The sequence below is a fragment of the Oncorhynchus keta genome, unplaced genomic scaffold (genome assembly GCF_023373465.1).
Source record: "Oncorhynchus keta strain PuntledgeMale-10-30-2019 unplaced genomic scaffold, Oket_V2 Un_contig_24616_pilon_pilon, whole genome shotgun sequence".
Taxonomy (NCBI): Eukaryota; Metazoa; Chordata; class Actinopteri; order Salmoniformes; family Salmonidae; genus Oncorhynchus; species Oncorhynchus keta.
In genome coordinates, this window is record NW_026284007.1 from 408,922 (window position 1) to 436,722 (window position 27,801).

Below are 27,801 nucleotides of genomic sequence, written 5' to 3' on the forward strand. Positions count from 1 at the left end.
CCACCAAATCTGCCAGTAGTGACATTGAGAACTCAACATGCTTGTATTCACGTTACAAGGCTCAATCTAGATTGATTAAAGACATGCAAACAAACCCAACACACACACAGACACATTATGTATGTGGGTATGTGCTGGGGCGTGAGCAAGTCAAACCATGATCTCATCAAAGATGTTTAAAGTCTCCTGTTGAGTGAGTATTCCTCTTTGTGGATTGACTGTTCCTTCTCAGTTCCCACTATGTAACGCTTGAATGTCTCCCTCCCCCGTCATTCCATAGCATTGTGACTGGGATCACTTAGTTCCCTCTGAGTTGAGGGGAGCAGCCTTAGAGAAATATGTTTGGGCCAGAAGTCTCTGCTGTTATCAGAGATGGAGACGCGCCCACCTTCCCCTTTAAGGGGCATGTTTAGCCAATCTCACTTCTGGCCCCGCTTTTAAGTCAAAATAGGTGTTGCGCTGCTAATGCTACGCTAACCGCCATCAGCAAGCACTTCACCCCAAAGTCCTCTTCTCATTGTTTTCTTTTCAGATTCCACCATGTTGTTTGACTAAGGGGCTGAAACTATAAACTCCTCTGTTGATTTGAGAGTTGTTGAAGTGAGTTTTTTAAAGATCTTAAGTGTATTGATAAGAGATGTCTCTTCACAGTAGCAGTCTAAAGTGCTGTTGTTTTTGTGAGGGACCTTTAGGGCCCGACTTGGTTCTACAGCGTGGCTGAAAGGGCCTCCCCGTGGGCGCATAGAAGACGTTACGATGGCGTTGTTCGTGTCTTCAGACACCTGAAGACGTTACGATGTGCCGTACGGGCGGTTTAAGTTCGCAGGCAACAAATGCACCGTGGGGAGAGGAAGCGAGTGTCTGGACTCAGGGCTGCATGTTACACATGTGGGGGAACACCCTGTGAGCGCTGGGTTCAATTGAAGCCAGAGCCCCGATAGAATTGATCACCATTTATGTGTGTGTGTGTGTGTGTGTGTGTGTGTGCGTGTCTGAGAGAAAGTGCAGCCTGGCTGTAAAAGTGATATAAAGCAAAAATCTATCAGCCACGCTAACCCACCGGTCCCGGTCCCCTCTCTCCTCCTCCTTGTCTGAGCATAGACAGATTAAAGGAGCGGCCGTGTATGAACAGTGAAAAGACACCATCTCTCAGGGATGAGGAGTGCCAAGCTCCACACCCGGCCAGACTCCTAGTCGTCAATCTCTGTCTCACTCACCTCTCTTTCACTACCTCTATGACCGTCATCTCTCTTTCTCTCTCCCTCTGTCCCCTCCCCTCTCCCCTTGGTACATGCCCTCCTCAACCCCCAAGCTCTCCCATCCATCCAGGTCTGAGCTGAGCTTCCTAGCCCCATCCCCAGGACCTAGTCCCCAGCCCCAAATGGGGCCTCCAGTTAACCCCCTTGAGCCCATTTGGCCCCCTTCCACATCCCAGGCCTCAGCACTCATAAGCCCACATTACACCTTGATTTACTGTTATTCCTCCTGGAGGTATGTGCGGCGACATCAAAAGCCTGAGCCCCCTCTAACCACGTCCAAGTCTTACATAGAAAAGAAGGAAAAGATTAAATAACTAAAAACAAAAGACCAGGGCTTAAGACTTCCATACTGAGTGTGTGTGTGTGTATATGCGTGCCTGTCTGGGAGTCCATCTTCTGGACAGAAACACGTCCTCTGGGTCGGCCGGTCCGACGGACTTGGAAACAGTAGAGACGAATGTGACACGGCGGTGGAAATTTATACGGCAGGTTTAGGGAGCGTTGTCTCATGGACAGTAAATCTGGAGCGGGGAACACCGTTACCTCTCTTCTCTCCTCCATCTCTTTTCTCTGTGTTTTTAATCTCTGCTTTTCTTAAGCCTTTGTTGTAGTCATGATATGACTGACACCTCTCACCTCACTGCTGACCCCACTGCAGAGAGAGAGAGAGAGAGAGAGAGAGAGAGAGAGAGAGAGAGAGAGAGAGAGAGAGAGAGAGACTGGAAGTGTGTCATGATGCCTGCCCTCATAATGTTTTACAAGTTGTAATGATTTGGCATTGGCGAGCAATAATGAAAAACAAATTAAAGGCAGTGAAACATTTATTACAAGCCCACAATTTATCTTTCCAGTAAAACAAAAATAACTGGAAAGATATGCTTTGATAAAGTATGTGAACTCAACACACACTTAATGTTGACCCTGCCTATGCGCTTCACAAAGTGTGTTGTGATTGAGAGCTATCCACCACGGGTGTCATGTGACTTTAGCTGTATAGCTAATGTGCTCTGCCTTGCCTATCTAAATCAGCATGGCTTGTGTTTGTGATCAAGGTGAGCGCCAGTGGTTTAGTGTTGCTGTAGATTATAAATGTCTTCAATGGCACTGCCTTCATTAATAATGCAGTAACCCCCACCCTCCTCACCCCCTCCTGATGTGGAGTGAGTGGCCCCGTCAGTCCCAGTGAGGGCTGATGGGAGTGACTTGGTAAAATTAGCCACCATACTGGATCCATTTCCCTGTGTCCGCCCCAGGTCACCCCAGCCACTGAGAGGGACAGGAGAGAGGAGAGCGTGGAGCAGGGCAGGTACTGGAAGGGCAAGACAGGGGAGGTGGAAAGAGAGAATGGAAGGAAGAAAGGGATTGGAGAAGGGTTTGGACAGTCAACCTCCACCTGCCCGTTGCCCATAATTCATGTCCCGACAGTGAACACCAGTAAGATGACAGGGCTGTGTGTGTGTGTGTGTGTGTGTGTGTGTGTGTGTGTGTGTGTGTGTGTGTGTGTGTGTGTGTGTGTGTGTGTGTGTGTGTGCCTTGCGTTTATGTCACTGTGTGTAACATGATGACAGCCCTATACGTCAGCTGGGTCAGATAAGGAGTGTGCATCTCAGGTTTGTTGGCCAGGGTAGTGTGTGTGTGTGTGTGTGTTGGCCGGGGTAGTGTGTGTGTTTGTTGGGGGGGTGACAAGTGAAGGGGTGAAGATAGCGTCTTGTACAGTAGTCAACGCTGCTCATCTCGCCACTTCATCGGCAAGTCGTGGGGACATCTGGTCTGTGTTTCTCCCAACAGCGCTGCTGCACACCAAATGAGAGCCGACAGATGCCGGGGCCACCGGGGCCTCTCTCTTTCTCTCTCCACCCCTCTCTCAATTCCATTCAGTAGACTTTATTAACATGGCAAGTTAAATGACTTACATTGTCAAAGTCGACATATAACAAAACATGGTGGGACCAACAGCAATAAGGCATCAATACTAATAGTAGTAGTGGAAATGGGATTACTATCAACAGCAACATTAATGAGAATCTCTCTCTCTCTCTCTCTCTCTCTCTCTCTCTCTCTCTCTCTCTCTCTCTCTCTCTCTCTCTCTCTCTCTCTCTCTCTCTCTCTCTCTCTCTCTCTCTCTCTCTCTCTCTCTCTCTCTCTCTCTCTCTCTCTCTCTCTCTCTCTCTCTCTCTCTCTCTCTCTCTCTCTCTCTCTCTCTCTCTCTCTCTCTCTCTCTCTCTCTCTCTCTCTCTCTCTCTCTCTCGTCAGAATCAGGCCTGCATCTTGCTGTCACATCTGGGTGATAGAGAGAGGGAGAAGGGCATCCAGAGCTTGTGTTTTCTTTCTTTTTGTTTCAGTGAAAAGGAGCCTCTTTGGAGGGAGGGAGAGAGACAGCAACGTGTGAGTGTGTGATCTGTCACAGCGTCTACAGAGAGCCGCTGCTAGGGTAAAGCCCCTTAGGGTGACAGCATGATGAGAGGGGTATGAGTGTTACCAACGAGGGGGTACCATTGCACCCTCTCCCTGCTCTGCCTCTCCTTTCCGCTCCAGCTCTCATTAACCCCGAACACTGATTGCCCCGAGGACTCCCTTCCACTAATTAGAGGAGAGAAATATGTCTGTCTCCGCACACACACACTGTGATGCTGACAGACAGCTTGCTATAGGTGACAGAGAATGAAAGCCTTGTCTACTGTATGTCTACTGTTGTTCAGTTTCAGACATGTTAGCATCCGGGAGAGGCCCAGCAGGCGACAGCTAACAGCTAGCAAGACTGACACAACCATCACACACAAATCCTTTTAATGGAGACAGTCCATTTACCACCCCCTTTTAAATGGAGACAGTCCATTACCACCCCCTTTTAATGGAGAAAGTCCATTACCACCCCCCTTTTAATGGAGACAGTCCATTACCACCCCCTTTTAATGGAGACAGTCCATTACCACCCCCTTTTAATGGAGAAAGTCCATTACCACCCCCTTTTAATGGAGACAGTCCATTACCACCCCCTTTTAATGGAGAAAGTCCATTACCACCCCCTTTTAAATGGAGACAGTCCATTACCACCCCCTTTTAATGGAGAAAGTCCATTACCACCCCCTTTTAATGGAGACAGTCCATTACCACCCCTTTTAATGGAGAAAGTCCATTACCACATTCCCCTTTTAATGGAGACAGTCATTCCCACCCCCTTTGTGGAGAAAGTCCATTACCACCCCCCTTTTAATGGAGACAGTCCATTACCACCCCCCTTTTAATGGAGAAAGTCCCATTACCACCCCCTTTTAATGGAGACAGTCCGTACCACCCCCTTTAATGGAGAAAGTCCATTACCACCCCTTTAATGGAGACAGTCCATTACCACCCCCTTTTAATGGAGTCCATTACCACCCCCTTTTAATGGAGACAGTCCATTTCCCACAGTCCATTACCACCCCTTTTAATGGAGACAGTCCATTACCACCCCTTTTAATGGAGAAAGTCCCATTACCCCCCTTTAATGGAGAAAGTCCATTCCCACCCCTTTTAATGGAGACAGTCCATTCCCACCCCTTTTAATTCCACCACCCCCTTTTAATGGAGAAAGTTTCACCCCCTTTTAATGGAGAAAGTCCATTACCACCCCTTTTAATGGAGAAAGGAGATGGAAGTCCATTACCCCTTTTAATCCATTACCATTACCCCCCTTTTAATGCCTACTTCTTCAATTTAGCCGATAGTCCATTCACCCCCACGACATCATATAAGAAGGAATAATGGAGACAATAAAATAAAAGTGTCTTGCCTCAGCAGCTACTTCCTATTATTTAAAGGTGATTCTTTGTTGCAGTTTATGGAACGTTGTGTTGTGATTGGAAGGTAGATTTATCTGAAGGCTGCAGTTTAACATCTGCTTCTTTGTTTTGATCAGTTAGGACTCTCTCTGCAGTGGATCATCTATTCCTTTGAATGTGTCTTTAAAAAGTGGTGACGTTGTGTGTGTGTGTGTGTGTGTTTTGTGTGTGTGTGTGTGTGTGTGTGTGTGTGTGTGTGTGTGTGTGTGTGTGTGTGTGAGTGTGTTTATGTTGATGTGTGGGCGTGTGTGTGTGAGCCAGAGAGTGTCCATACTCTACGTTCACGAGGCTAAAACGACACACACAATGGCATCTTCCGGAGCTCCTCGGCGCATTAAGGTTCTATTGACAGGGAGACTCGTGTCTGCGCTTCTCTTTCAGCACGGCCGTCCTAATAGCACTTTGACATCTCCGTTCTCCATTCAGAAAGCTTTTGTGTTCGGGGGACTTTGTGAATAGAGAAAAGGGCCCTCTCTCTTTCTCTCTGTCTCTTTGTGTTTTACACGCTGTTAGGGTCTTGTGCTAGCAGACACAAACATGTTGTAGGAGTTGTACAGCAAATAGCCATTTGTACCTCCCGGACCTAGAGAGGAGGAGGGGGAGTTAGTAGAGGAGGAGGAAGGGGAGGAGGAGGAAGGGGAGTGAGAGAGGAGGAGGAGGGAGTTAGTAGAGAGAGGAGGAGGAAGGGGGGTAGAGAAGAGGGAGGGAGAGGAAGGGGGAGTTAGTAGAGAGAGGAGGAGGAAGGGGAGTAGAGAGAGGAGGAGGAAGGGGGAGTTAGTAGGAGAGAGGAGGAGGAAGGGGAGTTAGTAGGAAGGGAGGTGTTTAAGGAGGAAGGAAGGGAGAGTTGAGTAGTAACCATAGATGTAGCCAGGAAGGGAGTTCCCTGTGGACTGGAGAAGGGCCCCCCTGCACCTTGGAAGGGGAGACTTTTCACTTTAGCCCCCCTTTCTACTAACCATCCCTAGCCATCCCCGTTCCTCCTCTCAGGCCCCCTCTGCACCTTGGCATGACTTTTCACTTTAGCCCCCCTTTCTCCTCCTCTCATCCCTCCCTCCCCTTCTCTCCTCCTCTCACCCCCTTTCTCCTCCTCTCATCCCTCCCTCCCTCCCCCTTCCTCCTCCTCTCACCCCCTGCTGCTCCTCTCATCCCTCCCTCCCCTTCTCCCTCCCTCTCACCCCTCCTCCTCTCACCCCCTCCCTCCCCCCCTCTCCTCCTCTCATCCCCCTTCTCCTCCTCTCATCCCTCCCTCCCCTTCTCATCTCCTCCCTCCCTCTCTCTTCCTTTCTGCCACTGTGTGCTTCAGTGACTCCATCTTTCTCTCTCATCACACAAAAACACAACCGCCCCCAGAGAGCAGGGGAGAATTATTATTTGACGGTGCCGGTTAGACTGTTGGGTGGATGGGTGCTGTGGTCGACCCAGCCATGGGATCTGGGGTCATAAATATTTCCATCAGTGTGACAGAGAGCTACTTTAGAGTGTTAGGAACCAGCTAGCAGGGTCAAGGAAAGAGTCAGGTGGGTCATTAGACAATTTGTCAAGTAAATATGTGTGATTATGTGTTTCTATATGATATAGTTTAGATATTATAGAAATATGTCATGTGATGAGGATAAACCTAAACCACCCATGCATAAAAATACATCATGCTTTGACAATGAGCCTGAGGTCACTTTCCAATACTCATTTGGCTTGAAAGAGTCAACTTACATGGATTCAGTCCTGTGGTTTTTATGGAATTCTCAAGTACATTAGTATTGACAGATAAAAACACATGTAGCCAGTTGTATACTCAAGGGTCAATGTAAAGGTATTATAGACCAGTATACAGTATATTTCCATATATCTTCGACATGTTTGTCTCTGCTCTGTGACCAAATATTGAGGTCATGAACAGACTCGGGGAAGACACACACACACACACACACACCAAGATTGTAGAGCAGGAATGTTTTCCTCCCAGGTAAACCTGCCAAGCTGTAATGACCACCAGACCCAGAACCAAACTCTCTCTCATGGTTGTTTAGATCTCAAGACATCCCATATAGGACGTGTAGGAGAGAAATATAGCATTTAGGGAGGAACCAGAGCCAAGCAGCTTTGTTTGCTAGTACCGTTCACACGCCAAACAAAATAATGTCTATAAGTTTGTGTTTATGGGTTGGCAAGGCTTGAGGTGTTTGAGATGAGAGAGAGAGTGTGTGTGTGTCTAGCGTGCATGCATTTGTGTGTGTGAGACAGAGAGAGCTGGACCAGGAGGAATGCAGTCTAGCGGTACACCTTACATGGCTGCTGTGCTTACACAGGCCTGGTGCTGGTCTGACCTACCCTCTGAAGAATGCCCCTGACTGTCAACCAACCCACCAGCCAGACAAAACCTACGGGAGACTGACTTTCATTAAGCAATGCTCAGTGTGTTGAGTGTGTGTGTGTATACAGCGTCACGGTGCTTTACCCGCTCCCATATACTTTTACCTGTGGACACAGCAGCTGGCCTTCAGAGCCTTTTGAGTCAGACAGACAGACAGACGGACGGACGGACGGACGGACGGAGCGAGCCGGACGGCCGGACGAGACGGACGAGCCGGAGCCGAGACGAAAGACCGACAGACAGACAGACTTCAAACGGACAGACAGACAGTCAGAGAGAATTCCTTATATTTCTCCATGGTGTTTAAAGGGATTACATCGCCGGGGCGCAGTACTGCTCACTGCCCCTCCACTTCAAAGCAGCGAGCAGGCTGTGCCAGGGGGAGCACACTGGCCCTTTCTCACTGCACGGCCCTGGCACACACCCCACATCTGCCCAGAGGGACTGCCAACGGCACACACACATAGCCAGACCCGGCCCAGCATACCCTGTGTGTGTGTGTGTGTGTGTGTGTGTGTGTGTGTGTGTGTGTGTGTGTGTGTGTGTGTGTGTGTGTGTGTGTGTGTGAATGAGAGACTCAATTATCATTGAGGATTGTTTTTATCTCTCCAAACCCTTGTGCTTTTCTCCAAAGTCAACCACCTGCACACAGTAGTCCCTCCTCATCTGTAGGAGTATGTTCAACCTGTCCTTAGATCAGCGATTAAAATAGCTTACTGTCACTAAGCCCTCATTTATCTTCACTGGCCCCAGACCAGTTGTCAAATCAACTCAGTTCCACTGAACCAGCCAGTCACGTCATGTTCCAAAAAACTTTATTGTCCATTTAAGGTCAATTGGTATTTTGTCTTTGGCTTCCATGACAGGAAAGCTAAAAGTGGCAGTCAGACATGAGCTAAGGGTGCCAGTGAGGACAAACAGTGCTTGGTACCTCAGCCAATGGGCTCCCAGCCATGTATCCAGTGACTCCACACGACTTCTGACTAATAGAGTTCATACACGTACCAAATGTGTCATTGACACATACACAGATTCCCAGATGATTCATTTGGGCTGTTATGTGTTGACACGGTGTGATTCCTGACTAGAATCGATCCATATGTTCTCTATAGCACCGCTACTAAAACTCAAGCTAAATCAAGCTAGCTCTTGGTGAAACTACCAAAAAAAGTAACAGTGAGAAGAAAAAAAGTGAGAGATATTCTTGGCTATGTTCATTGACCTGTATTGAGTTTAGGATGAATTTACATTAGGAGGAGATACGTTTACAGACATTCCCCTGAATAACTAAAACACCTAGTCAGATACCAGAAGGTAGTAAATCTGATTTGTGAACAAGCTAGATCAATATATGTCCATTGTGTTATAGTGGAAACGTGCCCCCCTCTTGACCTCATCCCTCACCTCACCTCTCCTCCACCTCTCCTTTCATCAAGCTGTGCTCCCATCCCACTCTTCTCTGTGTAGTCCTACTGTACACAGAATAGCCATACCACCGTAATAGAATCAATCACACACAACTCAGACAAGGTGAGCAGCACGACATTTGACGCAACCCACCAACCCTCAGCTGGTCAATATTCAATAAAAAACACCATCACCTCATTCTCTCTTCCATTATCCATAATTGTTTTCTAAATGATATCCACCCTCCTCTCCCTCTCTCTCCTCCTCTCCCCATTTACATTAGTCAGTATATTTAAAGGAAGCAGGGAGTTCATTTCCCAGAACTCACCAGGAGCTCCCGTGAGGCTCACTTCCCCCTCTCCCCACGCCACCTCTAAGCCGTAGACAGACCCCTTCCTTTAGCGGCTATCGCTAACACTCAACACTAGCCACCCCGACAGACCTGAGAGACCTGGACATTAGCTAATCCATATTTTGCCATCTGGTCCTCTTCCCCCGGCATAATTTGTATGGAGAGACATATTAGCACTAACACGCTAGCCCTGGCAACAGGTTCAGACTGGCGTGAGATGCTACACGTCTGAATTGACTTAGCGTTAGCCTCATAAGGACCTAGCGGGAGGAAGGTACTGGCTAGCAGGACTTGTCTGGCCGTATTGAGTTTCTGTGATGGCTGTTTAGCTTGTAGCTATGTGGGGCAGAGGGGGTGAGCAGAGAGGTGCCCGGCTCAATGAGTTTACTGACAGGAACCCTTAGACCACAGGGCCAGGGATCGATAGTCCCTGCACTGAACTACACAGCACCGCCAGACGAGACAGACCCAAACAATGGGGGATAGTATTACATTACACACAGTCACTCACAGACGTGTACTTACAGACATACATGTACTTACACACACTTACATACCGGTATGTGTGTTCATACTGGATTTATTGATATGAAAATGCTTTATGTCTCTGATTAACACACACACACACACACACACACACACACACACACACACACACACACACACACACACACACACACACACACACACACACACACACACACACACACACACACACACACACACACACACACACACACACACACACACACACACGTCACCTCTGAGGTTGTTTTCCTCCTTGGTCCTGGAACCTGGTCTCCAGGTGGTCCCATGTGTCCCTCTGAACAAACACTGTCTCCTCTCCACTTCCTCCTGTGTCACAGGGCCAGCCCCAGACATTGTGTGGCCGCCGCCCACCGTGCAGCCCCCGTGATTGGCCAGAGGGTCACTGAGCTGACATTTATTAAAGGAAGTTACACGGCCGGTTATGGGGAGCTGACAGTCCTCTCGTCACGTCTCTGGTCCCGCCAGGAATCACAGGGGTTTGGGTTTCTGCCTCCCAACAATAAAATAAACAATGAACTTGTTGGGCCTGTATGACCCTCTCAGGGCTCCTATTGAACCAAAAATGACAGCTCTCGCTTTGCAGCTCTGTGCCACTGGGATCTGTAGTTCTACCGGAGTAGAGTAGGAGAGCTAAGGCAGTGGAGCTGAGGTGGACTACATGTCGTCTGCCATAAAAACACATGTTGGGGTTTGGGAAAGGAGAACATTTGAAGTATTTCAAGGTAGTCCTTGAAAAGCACAGAGAGTGGAACGCACACCAAACCTGTATTATAGCAGCCTGTCATTTTTCACATATTGTAGCGAGAGGGAACGAAGGAGGAATGGTGAAGCTAGGGGCTCTCCAGGGAGAAGAGGGTTTAGTAGACTGTGAGGAACAATGAAAATCAGAAAGTAGAAAAGTCCAGTGAAATGGACAGAGTGTTGCAGACCAGATGTGTGTGTGCATGGATGGCTCAAACGCACACATACACACAGGTCTACAAGGGCTCCACAATCTCCACCTCCCCACGCCTGGCGTCCCCGGCCTTCTAAAACCTTTGTTTTCCTCTCCTCTATCAGAGTCCTGATACATTCCAGTCTTTCTTTTCTCTCTACCTTTCAAAGCCACTTGGTTTCATTTGAAGCGTCCAAAACTAAAGCTATTCATCCAAATGTATTACATGTGCTGACACGCACGCAAATGGCAAAACAACATGTTTGGCTTGATTTTATTTTGGGGGTCTTGTGTGTTTTGATGGTCTATAGCGTTTCTTCATGTATACGTTACAGTGCAGAGGCTGGGCACATGGGGATGATGTTTATTCTTGCAGTAAGTAATCACCACTATGGTACTTATGACAGTAGACAGGCCCAGGGACCTGGAACAGTGCCCTGTGAGACCCGCGCACACACCAAGTATGTACACTAACACACAAAAAAACACACATTGTGGCCCAAATGCATACTAACAGTTACTTACTCACACACACCGAACACACACACACATTCTCCAGGCGCCGCTGGCTATGTGAACTGCTATGCCACAGGGATAGATGTGTTCTGGCACTCAGGTGGGGTAGTGTAAATCACACTGCAGCAACAGTGCCACCCACCTCTTCAAAGATGAATGGGCCGACCCACATGCCAAGCAACAATCCCAATGAGGCCATTTAAAACCAGAGAGGCTGAACCATTGTAATTTGAAACAGGGGGGGGGCGACAATTTCCTACTTAAGTATACCTTTTACTTTCCTCGTGGACACTTGAACAGAATCCTGTTCATGTTAGTCGTTTCAAAGCAAACAGCAACAATTAGATTTCCCCCTGTCAAACATGCAATACAATCGATCTGATCTATTGTTCCTTGACGGACCAGTCATGTTTACAGCTTGTTATTGCTCTGTCATTTCAAGTGGATTAGAGTGAACAGATAGATGTACTGCACTACTTCTACATGTATGTCTTGTTGCCAGTGGGGCCAGTGTGCTCTGATAAGCCAGTGTGCTCTGATAAGCCAGTGTGCTCTGATAAGCCAGTGTGCTCTGATAAGCCAGTGTGCTCTGATAAGCCAGTGCTCTGATAAGCCAGTGTGCTCTGATAAGCCAGTGTGCTCTGATAAGCCAGTGTGCTCTGATAAGCCAGTGTGCTCTGATAAGCCAGTGTGCTCTGATAAGCCAGTGTGCTCTGATGTCGCCAGTGTGCTCTGATAAGCCAGTGTGCTCTGATAAGCCAGTGTGCTCTGATAAGCCAGTGTGCTCTGATAAGCCAGTGTGCTCTGATAAGCCAGTGTGCTCTGATAAGCCAGTGTGCTCTGATAAGCCAGTGTGCTCTGATAAGCCAGTGTGCTCTGATAAGCCAGTGTGCTCTGATAAGCCAGTGTGCTCTGATAAGCCAGTGTATTGATAAGCCAGTGCTCTGATAAGCCAGTGTGCTCTGATAAGCCAGTGCTCTGTAAGCCAGTGCTCTGATAAGCCAGTGTGCTCTGATAAGCCAGCCAGTGTGCTCTGATAAGCCAGTGTGCTCTGATAAGCCAGTGTGCTCTGATAAGCCAGTGTGCTCTGATAAGCCAGTGTGCTCTGATAAGCCAGTGCTCTGATAAGCCAGTGTGCTCTGATAAGCCAGTGTGCTCTGATAAGCCAGTGTGCTCTGATAAGCCAGTGTGCTCTGATAAGCCAGTGTGCTCTGATAAGCCAGTGTGCTCTGATAAGCCAGTGTGCTCTGATAAGCCAGTGTGCTCTGATAAGCCAGTGTGCTCTGATAAGCCAGTGTGCTCTGATAAGCCAGCGCTCTGGATAAGCCAGTGTGCTCTGATAAGCCAGTGTGCTCTGATAAGCCAGTGTGCTCTGATAAGCCAGTGTGCTCTGCGTGCTCTGATAAGCCAGTGTGCTCTGATAAGCCAGTGTGCCTCTGATAAGCCAGTGTGCTCTGAAGCCAGTGTGCTCTGATAAGCCAGTGTGCTCTGATAAGCCAGTGTGCTCTGATAAGCCAGTGTGCTCTGATAAGCCAGTGTGCTCTGATAAGCCAGTGTGCTCTGATAAGCCAGTGTGCTCTGATAAGCCAGTGTGCTCTGATGCTCTGATAAGCCAGTGTGCTCTGATAAGCCAGTGTGTGTAAGCCAGTGTGCTCTGATAAGCCAGCGTGCTCTGATAAGCCAGTGTGCTCTGATAAGCCAGTGTGCTCTGATAAGCCAGTGTGCTCTGATAAGCCAGCGCATCGATAAGCCAGCGTGCTCTGATAAACCATGACAAGCCAGCGTGCTCTGATAAGCCAGCGTGCTCTGATAAGCCAGCGTGCTCCTGATAAGCCAGCGTGCTCTGATAAGCCAGCGTGCTCTGATGTGCTCTGATAAGCCAGTGTGCTCTGATAAGCCAGTGTGCTCTGATAAGCCAGCGTGCTCTGATAAGCCAGTGTGCTCTGATAAGCCAGTGTGCTCTGATAAGCCAGTGTGCTCTGATAAGCCAGTGTGCTCTGATAAGCCAGTGTGCTCTGATAAGCCAGCGTGCTCTGATAAGCCAGTGTGCTCTGATAAGCCAGTGTGCTCTGATAAGCCAGTGTGCTCTGATAAGCCAGTGTGCTCTGATAAGCCAGCGTGCTCTGATAAGCCAGCGTGCTCTGATAAGCCAGCGTGCTCTGATAAGCCAGTGTGCTCTGATAAGCCAGCGTGCTCTGATAAGCCAGTGTGCTCTGATAAGCCAGTGTGCTCTGATAAGCCAGTGTGCTCTGATAAGCCAGTGTGCTCTGATAAGCCAGTGTGCTCTGATAAGCCAGTGTGCTCTGATAAGCCAGTGTGCTCTGATAAGCCAGTGTGCTCTGATAAGCCAGTGTACTGTGCTGTTGGTCGGATTTTTGCGAGACGCTACAATGACTCCCAGGAACAACGATAAAAACATGTGTAGTACTTCTCTAGGGGCCCCTGTGTGTGACAGCAGGAAGAGAGGCAGGCAGGCAGGGCAAGGCAGGGAAGTAGGCAGGGAGGCAGGCAGGCAGTGAAATAGGGTACAGAGCTGCCGTGGAACCAGGGGGTGGAGGAGTGGTGAGAGTTGAGTTAATGGTCTTGCATCTTCCTGGCAGCATGTCAATAATGGCTCTAATCACATTAAGTAAAGAGTCCATTAGCTCATTCTCTCCTCTCTCTGCTGCATGCTAGCCCAGTAAAACACAGTAGGCAGAGAGCTCCCCCTAATGGTGTGTTATAGACACCACTACTCCTGCAGGATGATGATGGGAGACACTGGAAAATCACCATGTGCAGATAGGAGTCAGTACATTGTGTTTTTGTCTATTTTTATCAGTCAGTCTCGTGCTCAGTTATTTCAGCTTACAATGAGCACTGTGTAGGGAATTGGTGTATCTGTGTATTAAATTAGTTGTGGTTGATCACAGGTAAGAATGGAATAAGAAATCATATTTGATGCATTTTTACATAAATGGCAAGACGTAGGAGTTGATGTTTATTGGCTTTGAAGAATTGTATTAAATTATCATTCATTACACCTCGGCTTTCTCTGTTGTAAAATATGCGCAGACACAGACTATGAGATTAAGTTGATGATTAGTGAAGGTTGGAACCTCATTCTCAAGTGTCATTAGTCCATATTAGGTAGAAAACACAACAAATATCAAGTATCAATGTTTTACTTGTCCTCGCTCCAGCGGGGGCTAATCTTCAAACAGATCAGACTTGTTTCTCTCCGTCAACTGTTAGGGGGGGACAGGTATTACACTGAGGGAGAACAGAAACAACACATACATACATCAGAATACAACAGAAACATACTGTAAGCCAACGAGCAGAGCCAAGGAGCAAATGGTGAGCACATGTTAATGCACCTTTCCTCCCGTGGTCCTTGCCAAAATAGTAATCAAGACAAAGGAGATGTGATATAAGAGGGAGAGAAAAGCAGGACATCACACCAAAGCAGCCCTTCCCTCCACCCCCCTGGACAGACAGGCCATTTCTCAGCCGCCTCACTGCTCCTTTCAGCCCCTGGAGGAGGAACAGCGGCCCCCACATCTGTCTCCCAGGCCCAGGACAGACCGGCCTGGCGCGTCCCAAACGCTGCACATCACACGAATCATCCTCAATTAATGTGAACCATCAGGCGCTCCCTCCTTCCCTCCTTTCTCTCCCTCCTCTCTTTTCTCTCATTTATTGCTCCCTCACTTCTCAGAGAGTCCCCCTGGGTGCATTCTGGGTCCGCTGTGTTTTACACTGTAGACCGAGGACACGGCTGCTTAGCACAGCGGGGCTAGCTAGCCAAAACGTTAGCTTGGATGCCTTGTGAAAAAGACAGCGAAATCAATAGATCAGTCCAAGCCCGACCAGACGGTGCTAAGATTTAACTGCTGCGGGCGCATCTTGAAAGGTTCTGAACTGATCTGAAGCCTGGGCAGCTCCAAAGATTTTTTCTAATCCACTGCGGCGCAGAGGCCCCTGGAAATGGCTTCCATGTGCCGTCCCATCTGCACCTCTGCTGGGCTGTGGCCCCGTCCTCCTTCCCTTTGAAGGGGTTGCGGAGGGACAGCTTTAAAACAACCAGAGGTTACCAGACACTCTTTAGGGGCAGAAAGGGAGAGACCCTGGGAAAAGAGGGGAACAGCTCGCCCTGGGCCACTTAGATGGTAAGGAGTGCCAGAGAGTGACTCACCTATCTGTCCTGGTAGAAAGGCCTAAACCGCCTGCATGCAACCACCACTATAAATTTCACTCCCACTCGATTAGCGCCCTAAGCAACAACCGACACGTCGTCATGAATATTTTACCAAAGCCTTGAGTTAAATCAGGTTGGAGAGCAACCAGGAGGCAGAGCCAGGGTATCTCTGGGCTAGTCTGCTTGAATTGCTTGATCACTGTGTCTGGTTCTCAGTGAAAAGCAGTCACATTCACTCACACTGCAGAAGCAGACCCCAGTCATTCTGGCTCTGAAGGAGTCTCTGGCCCTGATGAGCATCATATTGACCACGACCTGCAGTGCCTGGGTTTAATTGAATAACGGAAAAGGCATCAACCCAGATTCCATATCTGATCTGCCTCCCCCTCCCAAATTCTAGTAAGAATGATGAACGCGCCGCAGCTTAGAAGGGCCATGTGTAGACTTTTATTGAATCCCTGGTTTAGACGTCAGGGTGTCTTTTTAAGGGACGGCTGGGATGTTATATGGAAAACAGGATGATTCTCCAGGCCTGGGCTGGGTGAATCGCACTCCCCTCAGGGGGTCATCATGAGTCCTTTAAGATCACCCAACCCCACCCGCTCTCTCTCTCCCTCCAGACTGTTTGATTGTTTCCTCTAAGACAGTGTCAGTGTCTTGTTTCCTTTGAGTGTTGTAATACATGACACCATTATCTAATAGCACTACTGTATAATTTCAATTGGAAGTAAACATTTAAAAATGCCCTTTTACCAATCAGATATAGTTATGTAGAATAATGCAGTAAATAATGTAAAGCGTTATGCCATCTTTAAAGTATGTTCTCTCACATACAAAACATTCAGTTTAAATGAGAACATGGTGTTAGCAAAGCGAGATCGCAGAGTACCGGTTCCTTACAAATGTCCTCCGCCCACGTCTGGGTCGACCCACTCCCCTGTGACCCATCATCACCATGCAGGAAGTGGTGCTGGTTGTTCAACCAATGATCTCCGACCTTGCCAATGGGAGCGGAGCAGGGGCTGGAGACAGCCCTAGCCCTCTGACTTGATGGCTCCAGGCACTGAGCTTTTGTGAACCCCATCCCCCATGGCACCCTCTCGCCACCACCACTACCCAAATACATTATTCATGGAGCGATAGAAAGAGAAAAGAATTATGGGAGAAAGGGAGGGAGAGAAACAGAACATGGAGGAGGAAGCCACAAGGTTCAAGACCTTCTCAGATCACAAGGAACTCGTGCTTAACCTCCCTTGAAGTTGCGAGCGTGGGGATAGAGGCCGTTTCTTTTTCACGTTGGGGATGAGAGAGCGGCCGAGAGGGATCAATAGGGGATTCCCTGGTGTCTTCTGGGGGAACGCGGCACTGCAAGCCGATTGGTGGATCAATGTGGTTCCCAGGGTTCAACTCCAACGCCACGGCCAGCCAGTAGTCTCCTTCGCGGCGATAGGGTAATACATACAGCCGTGTGGTTGGCTGGTCGCATTGCTCTGCCCTTGGTGAAGCTGCCTCAAGCGTAGCCAGCCTATGCATTGTAACCTACATCTATTAGGGCCAAGATGCACTTACTGGATATAATGTATATATCTATTGAATGGCATTATCATAAAGCCTAGAAAGACGATAACCCCATTATGACATCTTTAGTTATATCTGGGTCACAGATCCCCTATTCCACAAACCCCAGAACACGACTGTCGACTGTACAGCTAACAGCCCATAGATATTAATGGTTGATATTAGCTTTGTTTGCCTTGCGTGAGGAGTGCAGGATCTCTCTCCATTCCCTGCCAAATAGACTGGGTCATTGGTTATGATAGGTGATGATTAGTAATGTATGTGTATGTTTTCCTTCTAGTCCTCTATGTTAAACCTCCCAGCTTCTCTCTCAGCGCAGCCTGTTAATACTAGCGCTACAGCTAATTGTATAATTGTCTGTTTTGTTTTAATCTGACAGCGTTGCCCCGGCCCCATAACAAGACCATCTTCTCCTGTCAGCCATCATTTAACACGGCAGGTTGCTGGGCCGGGCGCCCCGCTACTAGCAAACATTACCAGGGAACGCAGCTAGCGAGCCAACCGGTTGCAAGATAAATAAACACAGCCGTCAAGGATGAATTCCGAGTGACACGGACACGGTGGATAAAGTAATAACGTAGAGGGGGTAGAGGGCCGTCCACTAGATGAAGTATCCTACCGCCGTCTCTGATGTAATTATTGTTTCATTGTCATTAACCTCACAAACGGAGGTTTATCCGCACTGTTTAAAGGACTCTGGGATGTGTAGTGACAGGGTGATCTGTCATACCTCTGGAGGGAGGAGGAACGGGGCGTGGGGGAGGGATTAATGAGGTATTACTTGGGGTTGGATGGAGGGGTGGAGGGGGCAGTGCTGGAAAATACATGGGAACGAGAGGGGCCAACATTAGGCTAATTGGGAGATGAGTGCCTCCTTGTAAAAGTGCTTCTAATGGCACATTTGTTACTCACGCTGCGGCGGCGGCGCTAGACTAATGCGCTAATGCAGAGTGGGCTGCAAGAGGTGGTTAACACTACAGGGACTTTGTGTTTGTGTGCAAATATGTACATCAGCTGTCTCGAATTCAAGATATGATATGTACACAGTGTGTATATACACACACACACTAGCTATTGTGGTGTTAGACGTCATTTCTCATCTTCTAGGAAGTTAGCATTCAATTAACAAGCAGAGTTTGATTTACAAGTGGGTTTATCATTGCATATCTTTGTGTTTGAACGTGGATCGAGTCTCACAGTTTAAGTCTATTTACAGAAAAGTGCTAAAGAGTTGTTTTTGTATATAAAATACATGAAGCCCAGTCATGATACCATCAAATAGCATTGCTTTGACTGAAATATGCAATGAAACATGTTCTTGTTCATTGTCGAATATGTTATGTTTTATTATCTGTTAATATTTATTTAGAATTGTTGGTTGCCCAGCTCTTGTGGTCTGTACTTTGATAGTGTTACCATAAAACACGTTAAACATCTACTGTTACACAGCGTAAACAGAGAGGGGTTATAAAATGGCCGAATAATAATGAGGAGTTTTGAGATAAAAAGCACATGAGGTTTCCCCCTGACCAGGAACTGTAGTCAAGCTAATCCCCTCATATTGTTCACTCACTCTGGTTGGTGTGGGGTTCAGTAAATGCAAGCTGGAGTTTCTCCCTCACCCTCTCTCTCTTCCTGTCTGTGTTTCTACCCCCCCCTCTCTCTCTCCATCTATCCATCTCTCCCCTTCCGTGGCCTAAGCCCCTGTTGACTGTGCTTCAGGAGCATCTGGAGCAGAGCAGAACTTGTGGACGGAGGCTGGGCCGTGTGTTTTACTAGCCCCCACTGCAGTACGGGCCCTCTCTCTCCATAGCCGTAGTACTGACCTGTATCGTGATTGAACAACAAGCAGGGATGAAGGGATGGGAGGGAAGAATATGATAAGAACATAAGCCATACTTGTCTGTGTCCGGACAGTGTTCTGAAAAGCACAAGGATAAATTGCGTGTGATGGGTTTTTAAGGGGACTTGGACTGCCAAGTGGTGGTGTGACCTTTGAACCTTTGAAACAGCAATGTCTGACTCTCTCCTCAGTGGTTAGGGTAAGTGAGGAACATTTATTGTTGATTGATCTGCACAGTGTAGGCCTACCTTTTATTGGGCATCTTCTAATCCATAACCTACCTCTGATCAAATTTGCTGTATTGTATTTCATTAGTGTCACTTTGTAACAGTAAACAGATCCAAAATAGTACCACGTATATTGGAATGTGTCATAGCTATTCCATTCTGCACCAATCATTTGGTGAGTTTGTGTCCCTTGTGCGTACGTGCCTGTTATGTACTTGTCAGTTTATTAACGTATGTGACCCTTATTCTACGACTCGTGTTGTACATTTCAAAGTGACTATTTCTGAGCAATTCTCTCCATTTCTTATATTCCTGCCTAATTATACACTTTCTAATTTAACTTTTTTCAATGTAATCCGATGGAAATCCACATGCCCCAACGGCCGTGCAGCTATGAAATAATAGTGCCCAGGCTACAATTTAAAGTCATATACCTCCAAGCGAAAAACTCACACACACAGAATGAAAGTGTAAAATGTTTTTTAAATTTATATTTAACAACAAATAACCCCAGTTACTATTGATGTTCCGTCTCCCAAGGATTCATTTGGCTTCTATGTCTAAGGGCATGATGTGAAAACACTCTATATCTACCCCCCTCACTCTCACTCAGACACACATGAACACACACACACGCATGCAGACACACATGAACACACACACACGCATGCAGACACACATGAACACACACACACGCACACACACACACACACACACACACACACACACACACACACACACACACACACACACACACACACACACACACACACACACACACACACACACACACACACACACACACACGCATGCAGACACATGAACACACACACACTTCCTTTTCCATTCTCTCTCTCCCTCTGTCTTGTTAAACATTTATCTTGTGTTTTTCCCTTTAAGGCCCTTTGTGATGTATTTTTACCCCTCTTAGACTGTTGTATCTCTGATAGATTCTGCCAGGCAGTAGAGAAGGAGCGGGGGTGTGAACGGGGAACCCTAGCGTTGCTTCTAATTGTTGTGGTTGCACTGTCCTTCCCTTGAAGTCACACTTGACTGGGCTGCAGAGGTCCCACAGGACCATGCAGAGTAAACTGTAGTGTTTATCCCCACCACTCATATAATAAACACACACACACACACTCATGCATATATACATACATATATGCACACACACTCACACCATTCACAAAGTAGCAGCTCTGTAGTGCACACAGCCCCGTTTTCTTCCCGTGTGAACAAGCAATGTGGGACTTAAATTTAAAATTAAATGTCTAGATAATTGATTAGCACTAATGTTGAATCTCATACTAACACCTGTTAAAGTCTGTCAATCAAATAAGTTGTTTAGTTGACAGGATGTGCCAATCTCTGTTAGTGATTTGCTGGGTTCCACCCTCCCAGTACACAGTCAGAGCACCAGTGGGTTCAGAGTCTGAGACAACAGAACTGGGTCAGTATTCTGTGTATCAAAGCTCTGAGCTCGACCGCAAACTCCTTCAGTTCAGGTCCAGGTCTTGCCAAGATTCCTTTCCCAGAATCCATTGCCATGTCTCGACGTTTGGCAATTGACACGCATGTTTGTTCAAAACTCGAGGCGTTTTATTTTTCTGTGGTTAATAGCACCATCTCCAAAAGAGACGGCCGCCAAGGAAAGTGCTCCTCTTGGAATAATGCTGAGAGCTCTCCCATCGGAGTCATTCTTTTCTCCCAGGATGGAAACTTTGTTTCCCACGCTTCCACAGGGCTCCACAAGCACAGGGTTGGGAAACACCAAGGCCCATGTAAAATATGTCCTGTCAACATTTACTTCATTACATTTCCCATTCCCTCCCGCCTTCTCTCCATAGGCAGTGTAAATGCAAGCACATGCGTTTTCCTCTTGACACGGTCACGCTGATAAAGTATGGCTGCTTCTTTAATATTGAATCTGATGGGAGATATACATCCCGTAAACCTCATTAACATAAAAACTGATCCCAGGTCTGTTCTTAATGAGCGTGATGCCAGATCGGTGTCACCTCCAAAGACGCACTTAAATTAACATGGATGTTCTTATTTTAATGTCAAAGTCGACTTAACCCCCCATAGACTAATATTCCTAACTCCATTTTACTTTGTTCATTAGATTCCCTCAGAGATAAGAGGAAACTATGAAAAATGGCTGCCAAGTAGCAAGGTACGATTAGTGGTTCGCGCTAATTAATCCATTCTTTCTTTTAGCAGCCTTTTTTCTCCCCGGCTGTCATCGCGGCAGTAAACATAGCGGAGCTGCGTGCCGTGCGCTGTTCTGAGGGACTCTCAGCGAGAGTTCACATCTTTCACGGGCTGTTTTTGTTAAACAGTCTCACAGCGAATAGATCAACGTCCCCAGAAATGGTTAGAATTCACAGGTACCCACTAATAGCCCACCAGCCCCACCGGCCCCAGCGGTCTCCATTTGTTTGCTTTTAGACTTTATTAAACTCTTCCTGTTCCTCTCGCTGTGTGCCTAATGACTGTGTATGCATAGCTGATGAAAGGTAAAGAAGGAAGGAGAGAAAGGGTGAAGGGAAAGAGGGACAGGGAAGAGGAGGAGGGTTATTATCAGAGCTCTATTATCAATCTTTACTTGTCGCTTCAGGGGCCTCTGAATTTCATGAGCCGATAACAACACCCTTCCCTACCCCTTCCACCCCGCTCCCTCTCGACCTCAGACCGACCACGGTGATTATGCACAATCAATAACTTTTGTGTGTTTTGTCTATTCTCTCTCGTCTTTCCATTGGGCCTCTAGGATGCTGCGGGCAAGGTGCTGGACCGCTGGTCCATTATGTCTCGGGAAGAGGAGATCATCACCCTGCAGCAGTTCCTTCGTTTGGAGAGACCAAGTCCATCGTGGAGCTGATGGCCATCCAGGAGAAGGAGGGTCAGGCGGTCACCGTGCCCTCCTCCAAGACCGACTCAGGCATCCGGACGTTCATCGAGAGCAACAGCACTGGACGCGGTCGAAGCCCAGGCCTCCTCAACCACATGGAGACCAGCAGCCGTCCAGCATCCACCACTTTGAGAACATCCCTAACAGTCTTGCCTTCCTGCTGCCGTTCCAGTACATCAACCCTGTGTCGGCCCCATGCTGGGACTGCCCCCAATGGCCTGGCGCTGGAGCAGTCGGGCCTCCGGGGCCTCCACGACCGGGATCGCGAGGCCAGCCTACCCAACCAGGGCGAGACGGTGGAGAGCAGCGAGTCCGAAGTATCCCTCAGCCCTTTCCGCAGCAGCGGTCAGAGCCCCAGCCGCCCGGAGCCCTGGGGGCATGAACAACGCCATCGAGCCCAAACAGGAGCCCAACAACCGGGCATCACCCATCTCGCCCACTCCTTCCAACCATCCGTCCCAGCAGCAGACGGAACAGCAGCAGCAAGGCCAGCAGCAGCAAGGCCAGGGGCAACCGGGACCCCACGGCCTAGGTCCAACTCCCCAGACCACCAGGCCCACCACCACTTTGTGAAGAGCGAGCAGTCCAAGAGCATTACCCACTCATCCTTCTCCTCCAAGATGCACCGCATGCGCCCGCATGGGAGCCACCTCACGCAAGGGCCGTGTGTGCTGCAACTCGTGCGGCAAGACCTTCTACGACAAAGGTACGCTGAAGATCCACTACAATGCCGTACACTCAAGATCAAGCACCGCTGCACCATCGAGGGCTGCAACATGGTGTTCAGCTCGCTGCGCAGCCGCAACCGCCACAGCGCCAACCCCAATCCACGCCTGCACATGCCCATGCTGAGGAACAACCGCGACAAGGACCTCATCCGTGGGTCGGGCTCCCGGCACGCCCGTCATCTCCAGCGCCAAGAGCGGCTTCACTCACCAGTCCCGGACGGCCGCCTCTGGGTTTCGCCACCCCGCCCCTGGACACCATGCTCCAGTCACCCCTGCAGAGCCCACTGGTCTTCCCTCCCTGAAGTCGGTGCAGCCCATCCAGCCGGTGCCCCCATTCTACCGTACGCTGCTGTCCCCACAGCACCTGGTCAGTCCTCCAGTGTCACTGCCCACCAGCCCCATCCTGCCCTCCACCACCAACAACACCTCTCTGATGGACCAGCAGCATCAGCTCCTGGCTGCCGCCGCAGCCGCAGCCTCCCACAACGCCCACAATATGTCTTCTGAAGGTGGGGCTAATGTCCCACCACAGGCTGCCCACCCCAGTATCCCCCAGCAGGATCCAGCTGCTGCCACCAACACGGACCCCACCCCCAAGAAGAAGCCCCGTAAGTCCAGCATGCCGGTGAAGATCGAGAAGGAGGTGATTGACGTGGACGGACGAAAGTACGATGAGGACAAAGATGACGATGATGACGACAGTTGTCACCACCACCACCACCACCACCACCCCCTCCCACCTCCACCACAACAACATCAATGGAAACCGCAACAACAACAACAACAACAGCAGAGGAGGGAACAACAACGGCCACCACAGCGGCGGCAGCGGGCACCAGTCCCCCTCCCAGGATGAGATGAGCCCAGGCCTGATGAGGGGACACCTGATGAGGCACAACCAGGATGACTGCCGGGGGAGAGGGACCCGGAGGCGAGGGCGGCAGGGGCGAGAGAGGAGGCCCAGGCGGTGAGCTCCGCTGCATGGACAGCTTCACCTCCGAGGACCAGGACCACGAGAGAGACTTTGAGAACGATTCTGAGACTTCGGACTCCAAGATGTTCTACCGCGAGGAGATGATGGAGGTGGAGGAGCAGCACCAGAGGCTGAGGCTCAACTCCTCCAGGAGCTCCAGAGTAGGAGGAGGCAACAACCTGGAAAAGGACCAGGAGGACCTGGAGGCCAGAGATGAGGAGGCGCAGCTGAGGAAGGAGATGGAAGACCCCAAGAGCCGCTCCTCACCCTCACCCCACCAGCCCGCCATCAAGATTAAGGAGGAGCTCAACGACCCCACCTACGACATGTTCTGCATGAGCCAGTACGGCCTCTACAACGGGGGCATGGCAGCGGCTGCAGCCGCCGCCGCCAGCATGGCTGCCCTTCACGAGAGCTTCATCTCCTCCATGAGCTACGGCGCCAGCCCGCCCAAGTTCCCCTCCTCGCACTCCCCGAGGGAGAACTGTGCACCAGCCCCAACTCCAACGACCCCAAGATCTGCTACGTGTGCAAGAAGAGCTTCAAGAGCTCCTACAGTGTCAAACTGCTACAAGAACGTGCATCTCAAAGAGATGCACGTGTGCACCGTGTCCGGCTGCAACGCCGCCTTCCCCTCCCGACAGAGCAGAGACAGGTGAGTGTCGTACAACACACACACATATATACACACTAACAGTGTCTTTTTTCTTGGCTTACAATTGGTTCTTAATTTGACTGCCTCAATTTTCTGACTAATTATTTAAATATCAGTAGAGTATGAATGAATACTATGATACAACTGGTGTTATTAATTCATTTGTTTACTTGGAAACCCAGTAGCTTTTGCGGAGGCAGCAGCTATTCTCCTGGAGTCCACAAAAACATGACAAGTAACAAAACAAGAATTTGAGATAAACAATACAACAATACAACTATATATATACACACACATACATATATATATATATATTTGGTGTATTTTTCTTATACATACATATATATTGGTTGCCAAGAAACTTACATTTGACACACAAACGTAACATCATCATTTGTGGTTCAACTTACAGGGACAAATTTACCTTTCTTCTAAAACTCGTCTGTCCTCAAAATCATTAAATTGTTCTGAGAAACAAGGCTATGATAAGAGGAATTGCCAAGAAACTGAAGAAATTGGCCAGTCTAATTTCACAGAACAGCACAAACTAGCCCTAACCAGAATAGAAAGAGGAGTGGGAGGGATGCACAGTGAATATGAGATCTTCAGTTTCTTGTCAATTCTCGCATGGAATAGTCTCATTTCTCAAAGAAACATTTTGAACCTGTAACAAAACAAAATTCCAGATACTCAACTAGTCTAAAGAAGGCCAGTTGTATTAATTTAATAGAATACATTTCAGCTGGATTAGCATAACTGCAAAGGGTTTTCTAATGATCAATTAGCCTTTTAAAATTATAAACTGGGATTAGCTAACACAACATGACATTGGAACACAGAAGTGATGGTTACTGATAATGTACCTCTGTACGCCTATGTAGATATTGCATAAAAATATATAATAAATATATAACATTCGGCAATTTCCAGCTGCAATAATCATTTACAACATTAATAATGTCTACACTCTATTTCTGATCAATTTGATGTTATTTTAGTGGACAAAAATGTGCTTTTCTTTCAAAAACAAGGACATTTCTAAGTGAACCCAACTTTTGAACGGTGGTGTGTATATATATATATATATATATATAAAATATATTTTGATTTGTTTAACACTTTGTTGGTTACTACATGAATCCATGTGTTATATCATAGTACAAAGCTGTACAATGTAGAATAATAGTAAAAATAAAACCCTTGAATTAGGTGTCCAAACTTTTGACTGGTACTGTGTATATATATATATACATATATACATATATATATATACATATATATATATATACATACATATACATATATACATATACATATATACATGTATATACATATATATATATATATACATATATAAAATACTAACAATTCAGGCATTCATTACAGGTAGGTTCATTACATATGTTTTGTCATTACACGACGTAATTAGAAACATTGACAATGTTGTGGATGTATGTATGGCGCATGTATGGTTTTATTTGATATTTCATCATATCAGTAATTGTGGAATTAGTAACGGGGAAGTTTAGGACAGTAGATGAGTTTTCTTGATGAGCTACTCAACTGCAGTGAAGTCTTTTTTCTTACTTAGATGGAGTGAAATGATTAAGGCGTCACCTACCATATGTTAAGTGAAATGCACCATTAGCAGAGATACACTTTATAATGTAACAGGTATACAGTGGCATCTGTTGACTGTCATGTCAAAGTTCAGAGAAGTAGGGTGTCATCGCCAGAACACACACACAATCTTCCACTCTGAGATATACCCCTGTTTACCTCCCCTCACTCACCTCGTTACTGACAGGTGAGGTAGCATACATTAACGTAGACAGCGGTCTGTCAAGCCACTGCATGTATTAGCGCCCTGCTCCAGGAGGTGAGGCTAGCCACGCTCTACCTACCTGGGCTTGTTAGCACATCCACCCTATCCAAACACACCCTCCCAGAACACACAACCTCCCACACACACCCTCCCAGAATACACACACCCACTAAAGCTAGCAGCAGGTTGACGCCAGAACACAACACATGCTGAGGCTACACAACATCAGAGTGCCCTGGGCTAGCAACTAGCATTTAGCTCTCCAAGGAATTGCTAACAATTGTTTTTTTTTTTTTTTGTTGTATAAGGGGATGTTTGAAGTTAGACTTCGACTGGCCTAAGAGTGGTTTGAAAATAGCCTATCAAATGTGTCCGGGTATTAGGGGAATTGAAACTCTCAACAACGACCCCATGGTAGCATCGATAGTGACTCATTAGCATTGTTATTAGCATCATAAAATACCCGAAGTAAAGGCCTTGTGTGTGACATTGCCAGGTCTATTCCCCTGACCACCGTGTAAACAAGCATGTCCATTTGACTGAACGGTCCAGTCTGTCTTCACAGTGGGGTGTCGGTGGAAAAGGGCCCTTGAAAGGAAATGTAAATTCATCTCCTCCCCAACGCCCCTCGAAAATAGACATGACTTCAAGTGTAACAAATGCACCCCCCCACACACACACACCCCCACACACACACACACACACACACCCCCACACACCCCCACACACACACACACACACACACACACACACACACACACACACACACACACACACACACACACACACACACAGCATGCCTTTGCTCCCAGTATAATGACATATGCCACATTCTAGAGCTCTAGAAGAGGGGAAGCCTCAGTCAACCAGCTCCTCTGAAGAAAGAGATAAAAACATGTTTTGCCGTGGTGACAAGTGACACTTTTTATTTAGATAAAGAGCGAGTGTGTTTTCTCCCCTCCTAATCTAATTTGCTTCTCTGAGGAGTTTTTTTCTTTTTTCTCAGTTGTTTTGTCTCAACAGCAACCCTCCACCCGCCCCCCCTCTTCACCCGGGGCCTTTATTAAGTTCCTTGTTTCAGTGGCATCTGTTCATTCTGTTCCTGTTTGTTCATTAGCACCAAGTAAATAGAGCAGGTGACTCTGGCACTTGTTCAGGGAGAGAGGGATGGAGGCAGGGATAGAGGGAGGGGATGGAGTAGGTGGATGAGAGGGAAAAAAGAGAGATGGGTTATAGAGTTAGCGGAGGAGAGAGGGGGAAAGGGGGGGATGGAGGAGAAGAGACAGGTAAAATAGAGTTAGCGGAGGAGAAGAGAAGGTGAAATCATGCCGCTCACCTGACGCAGCTGGTGCCGACAGCAGGGAGATGACAGGAAGTGTTATTAAAGGATGCGTTGCCGTGCCGATGCGTGTGTTTGACATAGCCGCGGATGATGCGTTAGTTCGTTACCCTCTTTGACAAGGCTTTAGGGACAGGGAGCGCCCGGGGCACGAGAGGCCTGCTGTCTCGCATAACCACACACACAAACACATGCTTGTGCACGTATAAAATCACACAAACTCAAAAGCTGATGCGTTCCTACAGATGCATATAGTCTTACAGAGACTCACTCATTCATTGTAATGTACACAGTATTTTTAATTTGTCTCTTTATTGCACTAAAATAAAA

General features: G+C 47.8%; 1 pseudogene; it reads left to right on the top strand.

The window, feature by feature from the left end:
* LOC127922105 (zinc finger protein basonuclin-2-like) overlaps positions 1 to 27,801 on the top strand; it is a 171,979-nt pseudogene that overhangs the window by 135,160 nt on the left and 9,018 nt on the right.